A 7,567-nucleotide genomic window follows, 5' to 3' on the forward strand; every position below is an offset into this window, starting at 1 on the left:
TGAATTGCTTTTTTTTTTAACGTTTTTATTTATTTTTGAGACAGAGAGAGACAGAGCATGAATGGGGGAGGGGCAGAGAGAGAGGGAGACACAGAATCGGAAGCAGGCTCCAGGCTCTGAGCCATCAGCCCAGAGCCCAACGCGGGGCTCGAACTCACAGACTGTGAGATCGTGACCTGAGCCGAAGTCGGACGCTTAACTGACTGAGCCACCCAGGCGCCCCAAGAAATGAATTGCTTTAAGTGATGGTATTTTACAGTGGAATTTTCTCCTAGGATGTGAACAAATAGGTATCAAACACCAAAGTAAGCATAACAATTTATAATGGAGAATTCACAGGAAGGAGTGTTTGAAAAGAGGTTAGATGGTTATGACAGTTCTCAGATCCTCATCCACAACAAGCAGATTTAAACGAACTGAGGATTTAAATAAAAAAGACGTTGTAAAGAGGATTTTGGAAAAGGTTGCTGGTGGACACTGAGCTCTCCTACCCATCTCAAGGGAAGGGGTAGATTGTACCTGTCCTTCACCTTGTGCCCATGAAAGGGGCTTCACCAGGACCGCTCAGAGTTAACACACACACACACACACTGGTCTGTTGTCTGATTCCTGGCTGAGCAATGGATAGTGTAAGACATAGCCTTAATTAGCTATATACAAGAGACATAGAAGTGACTGTACTGAGTCTGCACTCCCAACACAGATCAGGGGAAGAATGCATGACTGTTTCTCATGGACCAGTGATGGGTAAGATAAAGCAGGGGAAGAGTCAGAGGGTTGCCTGGAGGTGCAAATAATCATCAGCAGTGATGAACTGAAGGTATCACCCAATTTTCAGAGGGTAAAAATAGAATAGGTGACCCGACCAACTAGAACAGAGATCAAGGGAACTGCAGGTGGCAACTCACAGATTCCCTGAGAGCACCATGGGAGAAATAGTCAGTTCAGACATCTGCCACGTCTGGAGAAAAGCCATTGTTCCAGTAAAAACTTTCCTTAACTCTTTTCCTCTCTTTATGCCTCATGTTTCAACCCAAAGAGGTCAGAAACTTTAGTTAACAGATGGTGTTGAAGGATAAAACAGTGGTGGGGAAAGAGACCAGAGGCCAGCCTTCTTCCCTTGTGCCAGGCTTTTATAGAGATGAGGGGGAAAGAAGGGGTTGGGGAGATAGCAGTAGCCTTAATTTTTTTAAGATATGTGTTTCCTTTATTTTTTAATATAATTTATTGTCAAATTGGCTAACATACAGTGTGTACAGTATGCTTTTGGTTTTAGGAGTAGATTCCCATGGTTTATCGCTTATATACAACACCCAGTGCTCATCCCAACAAGTGCCCTCCTCAATGCCCATCACCCATTGGAAATATGGAATGCTTCATGAATTTGCGTGTTATCCTTGCACAGGGGCCATGCTGACCTTCTCTGTATCGTTCCAATTCTGGTATGTGTGCTGCTGAAGTGAGCATGAGCAGAAGCCTTAATTTTACAGACGTTTGCAATTTTGAACACACAAAATGGACATTTCCATTCTGAAGTTGAAACAATATTTTATCACTGAAAAATTATTAAGAATGTCTGAGATGTGCCTGAATTTTCTATAGGGGTGGGAGAAGACAAACCCTCACTAAATAAATGGGTAAAAACAATGAAAGGTGACATAAAATGGCTTTGTAATTTCATTCCAAGATTCATGCTTGTTCAACGTGATGATAACATTTTACCTGGAGCTTGGTGAGCATTTGTACTGTGGCAGCTACTGAAAGTCTCTGTGCCAGGGTAAACTATTTAAATAATTTACATGTTAAATCATTTCTATTATATTTTATAGACATTCAAGATTACTCTTGAATTTCCTCCTAGATATCAATGCTCAGGTTCTTCAATTCTTGCCTCTGTCTTCTGAACCTCTGTGGTCAGTCTTAATAAGTGAGAAATTGCACATGTGGTGAGCCTAACTCAGATAAGCTGGAATAGATTTTCATACTCTCCAGTTCTGGCCTCCTGGATAGAATCAATACTATTGATCATAGTGGCTGCGTTGGCCAGACAGCCACTACCCTGAGAAAAGCATCTCATCAGTCTGCTGGTGAAAATTCACCGGAAGACATGGAAACATTTGTCAGAGAGTGAGAATGATGTATTCTGTGCAGGCCAGGTTAGCAAATTCATAGAATTAAGGGGAGTATGCTCTTCATAGTTTTCTCTGTTTTGAGCATTGACACTGATATTAGGGATATTCTTTTTTTTAATTAAAAATTATTTTTTAATTTTTTAATGTTTATTCTTGACAGAGAGAGAGAGAGTGTGTGTGTGTGTGTGAGTAGGGGAGGACCAGAGAGAGAGGGAGGCACAGAATGTGAAGCAGGCTCCAGGCTCTGAGCTTTCAGCACAGAGCCTGATGTGGAGCTCAAACTCACTAACCGGGAGATCATGACCTGAGCCAAAGTCAGACACTTAATCGACTTAGCCACCTGGGTGCCCCAATATTAGGGGTATTCTGAATTCAGTATAAAATTCAGTATAAAATTATTGCTGATTTTCAAAAGAAATGAAGATTATTTTTAGAGTATTTTTAGTTGTAGCAGTCAGAGTTCAATCTGAAATACAGGCAGTCTGAGTATTCTGGTAAGGGATTTGTTATAGGAATTATATCTTTATATATTAGAGAGAGGAACTAGAGAACTAAGGATTGGAAAGGGGAGTTAAATGCTCAGAGAGAGGTCATAAACCATCCTAGGAGCAAGGGAGTGAGTTAGAGCTTAAAGGGAAATCCAGAGGTTCCGTGTGCCTCAGAAGATGTGCCCTTGGGGCACCTGGGTGGCTCAGTCAGTTGAGCATCCGACTTCAGCTCAGGTCATGACCTCACAGTTCATGAGTTTGAGCCCCGCATTAGGCTCTGTGCTGACAGCTCAGAGCCTGGAGCCTACTTCGGATTCTGTGTCTCCCTCTCTCTCTGCCCTTCCTCTGCTTGTGCTCTCTCTCTCAAAAATAAATAAATATTTTAAAAAAAGAAGATGTGCCCTTGTCTGTGGAAGGTCACAGAAACTGTGACCCTCAGCTCTGTGACTTTGCAACAAAGCATCTGGTGGTGGGCCTGGGGTGCTGTTAGTTAGCAAGATCAGCAGGTGGGAATGAGAGCTGGGTGCTAAGCGGGTAAGAGCTTGGACCGGTTGGGATCTCCTGGGAGCTCTGTACCTATCTGCAACATCTCTAACCTCTTAGAATGATGGTTGCTGCTTCTACCTCCAAAATCTCACACTACTTGATTTTTGACAAACTCTAACCCAGAATTACATAGAAAAGGAGAGTCTGGAAAACAGTTCTCAGCATAACCAGGTTGACAATAGATCAACCCACCAGTCAACCCCTTGCCCAGCTGGCATACATATACACCTCCTTTACCTATATTAAACTTCCCAATAAGGACAATAGCAAAGTGAGGCTTCTGCCTAACATGATCTAATCATCCCCTTGTAAAATCGTAGACACACTAACATTCCCTCCAAGGGAAAATACATAAACTCTCACTTTAACTGTTTTGGGGGTGATATTTATTCCCCTTCTGGTGAAGTCACACTCCCCCTTGACAATCCTGTTACTTAAATGCTGAGTTATAAGGTTGACTTATGGAATGGGAAAAAGAGAACTGACAAAGGAGGAAAAAACAAAAAGAATCAATTAACACCTTTATACAGATATATTCACATCAAAATAAGAAGTATTCATTTATAGCTACTATGGTTTGTTTTTCTTCAGTTGTTTATAAGACCACAGCTGGTGGTTACAGCTTCTTTCTTCTAATACCTGTTTGATACTCCTTTTACCCTCAGCAAGCACTTCAGCTGGTCCTGGTGTTTGAGAAGTGAATAAAGTATGCCAAAACTGGCCGCTGGGGCTAAAACAAACTCTGGTCTCTAGCTTAGAGACCCCTACTCCATGTTCTTCTTCCTTTGTTTGCTGCACGCACAAAAACCCCCACAGATATGGAAGCTGACAACTATAAATTACCCTCCCCACTTGCATTTGGCACTCAGATCTTTGGTGAAACGGTCTTCTCTGAGCCCACACATATTAAATAAATTTCCAATCCACCAAGATCTCCGAGTGCCTCTTGGTTTTTCTGCCAGGGTTCCAGCCTGGTTCTGTAACACTGGTTCCTTTCTATCAAGGTGACCAAAACCTTCATTTCTGTATGGGGTTGTTTTAGTTTTCCACTAACTTTGACCACAGGCCATGGAACAACTAAGAGGTGCCCCAGAGGATCTCCTGCATTCCAGACATGCTCCTCTCTGCTCCTGTTGTATTGGAAGCAATTTAATTTATCTTTGTCAGAGAATAAATAGGATAAATCACCCAGATGTATAGTAACCGTATCTTTACCCATTGTTTCATTTGCTCAGGTAGATCTAAGTGACCACATGGCAGTTTCAACTTTATTTTAATGGCATAATGACTATGTTCCCAGTGGAAACCTTTTTCTCTTGGGAATGAAGACTTGTAAATAAGCCTTTTTTCTCTTGGGAACGAAGATTTGTAAATAAGCAGAGCACAACATTATGAGGTTGGGGAAATTTTTGGCTAGGTGATCACCAGGAGAAATGTGTGTGACCACTCTGGAATCCCTGATCTGTGAATGAACGATGGCATTGTATATTGGTTGCAAATAAAGGGTACTTACCATGTCTTTGAGGTGATCAACCCAACCTTTGTAAGGTGTTGCCATCCAACTAGTGCCCTGAGTCTGCAAAAGTGCATTCTACAATTTGGCTACGTCAGGGTGTTAGGGGACATGATGATACCAGTAGACTGTGAGTGTGAGGCTGTTGCTGCACTGGTCAGATTTCTGTTAGAAGCAATGTTATGTGATATCAGCGATATAGTGGATCAGTGTAAGAAAAGGAGAAGCAATCATGGACCCTGCAAACTACATCATGATACAGCAATTAGGAGTTGATATAACCGTATAACCATGGGGTAGGACAACGAATGGGACTAGCCTTGCCAGATAAAAGTAAATTGGTTTTGGTGGTTCTATACAAAGCATTCATCAGGACAATGGCTGGATACCAGGTGCCATGGATGTGTTGACTTACTCCATCAGCTGCAACTGCAGTTCTCACTAAATTAAGTTTACAATAATCCTCTGACGTTTTTAGAAGAGTCCTCTGTCTTCTGTATAGGCTAGATAGGAAGGTGGACTAGGCATGTGGTAGGAATCACCACTCTTTATTTTCTGAGGCCTTGAGGGTGACAGTAAATTTGCAATCTCTCCAAGAATTCAGTATGGCTTTGGCTTATTATTTTGGTAAGTAGAGTCAATTCTAGTGGCTTCCAGGTGACCTCTCCTACAAGAATTGCCCTCGTGTTATGCGTCTGGAAACCAGTGTGGGGACTCTGCAGTTTCTGAGTATGGGTACTAACTTTAAATTCTGGAGCAGAGGAGGTAGGCACAGATTGGGTTTGGGGGCCCCCTGTCCCCACTATGAGATAGACCTGGGCCAAAACTTCATAAGCACAGGGCCTCCTTAAGCCTGTAATCTGACTGGTAGATCACAGTGACATTTTAGGTCACCAGAAATTAGTGTCAGTTCAAAGATATTGCCCAATAAGTCATCTTGGTAAATGGTCACTGGGCACACTGGAGAAAACCAGGAGAAGGATTTGAGGTATAAATCTTTAGCAGTGCATAAATTCCTTTCTTAAGGGGACCTGGATTCCTCTTTACTCAAGTGACTAGGTCTGTAAACTGGCTCAAGTCTGAGAATTAGTTGGGGGCTGTATTTTGACCATTCAAGACATATCTCATTTTGATCTAGAATTTTTTTTTTCATTTACACGAGTCAAAACTCTAATTTTTTCTGCCCTTCTATTTTAGTCCCTAGGACAATATGATAAATTTGTCAACATCAATGATCTTTGTGGCTTCAACCATTCTGATTGCTGCTTTGGCTCTAACCATTCAATGTAAATTGGAACAATCATGCAATTTGTTTTATGAGCAAGTGGCTCCTTTTCATGGGTTGTATTTTGCACCTGGTCTTCTAGGTCCTGGCAGGAATTGGGCCTGGAAGCAATGACAGGTGGTGGGAGAAGGTCTTGAGGAGGACCAGCAGTGCCCTATAAGTAACTACCTCAGGAGAATTCAATTCAGGAGGTTCTTCAGACAAGGGAGCAGTCTGCTTCTATTGGAAAAGGAAGCTCAGCAGAATTTTCAGGGTATGATGTGCTCAGCTTCATTAGAATCTGCCCATTAAATCCCTCCATCCTTATTTTCAAGATCCTGCCTCTAAATTTAACATAAAAAGCTATGCAGTTGTGGATTCAATCTGCATTGTATTTAAGTCACCCACAGGATTCGACTTTTTGTCTGATTTTCAGAAATCTTGTGCCTGTGGTTACAGGAGACAAGGTTTTCTTTTAAGGCAGTTATAAAAACTTTCTAATTTTGGGGGGCACCTGGGTGGCTTAGTTGGCTAAGCATCTGCCTTTGGCTCAGGTCATGGTTGCACGGTTCATGAGTTCGAGTCCCATGTCAGGCTCTGTGCTAACAGCTCAGAGCCTGGAGTCTGCTTAGGATTCTGTGTCTCCCTCTCTTTCTGGACCTCCCATGTTTGTGCTCTCTCTCTTTCTCTCTCTCAAAAATAAATACAAATTAAAATTTTTAAAAAAGAAGTCTATGAATGTGTTTGCTCTTCATGGCTACTGTCTTTGAATTTTCAGCAAGGCATCTGAGAGGGTGGGCCTTGGATTTCTTTTGGTGAACAGATATATTATCTGTTAGTATGTAACAAATTATCACAAACTTACAGGTTTAAAACAACACACATTTATTATCTCACAGTTTTCGTGGGTCAGGGTTCAGGGCACACGTTAGCCTGGTCGTCTTCTTAGGGTCTCACAAGTCTGCCGCCAAGGTGTCCGAGAGGGCTGGGGTCTCATCTGAAGCTTAGGGTCTCTTCCAAGTTCATGTGATTGTTGGCAGAAATCTTTTCTTTGCTGCTGTAGACCTCAGGGAAGCTTTGTTGTCAAGGCTGGTAGGAATGAGCCTCTCTGACACTTAACCTTCTTTTAAAAATTCTGATGATTAGGTCAAGCCCACCCCAGATAAGCTTGCTTTTGCTTAACTCAAAGTCAAATGATAGGAACTTAGCTGTGGGAATGATACCCTATTATTTTCAGTTTCCCCCACACTCAAGGGCAGGGTATTACACAAGGAGGGTATACCAGGGAGCAAAAACCTTGGGGCTTCCTTAAACCTCTGCCTACCACAGCTGGGGTGGCAGCTGAGAAAATATCTGGGAAGACTGGAACCTGCCAGTACCTCTGTATCTGTCTCTCATTACCTTTAGCCAATGACCAACTACAAAGGGTAATAATCATGCCACTTATCCCTCACCCAAATCATGCAACTTCCTCTGACCCAGAACCTTACAGGAAAGTAAGTTTTGGAAAATGCATTTCCCAGTGCAACCAAGGTGATAAAAAAAAATAAAACAATCTAGCACCACTGGGGTGGAGAAAATGGATTAACTTGCACTGAACAGGGCACACCTACTTCCCAGAGAA

General features: G+C 42.3%; 1 non-coding gene across 1 annotated transcript; it reads right to left on the reverse strand.

Moving 5' to 3' along the window:
* Positions 1-1,360: 1,360 nt before the first annotated feature.
* Positions 1,361-1,467, reverse strand: LOC128774415 (U6 spliceosomal RNA). The gene has a single exon (XR_008418983.1). It is a non-coding gene; the product is annotated as a U6 spliceosomal RNA (small nuclear RNA).
* Between the last annotated feature and the right edge of the window lie 6,100 nt (positions 1,468-7,567).

This window comes from Panthera pardus, unplaced genomic scaffold (assembly GCF_024362965.1).
Source record: "Panthera pardus isolate Hobbes unplaced genomic scaffold, ASM2436296v1 HiC_scaffold_3, whole genome shotgun sequence".
NCBI lineage: Eukaryota > Metazoa > Chordata > Mammalia > Carnivora > Felidae > Panthera > Panthera pardus.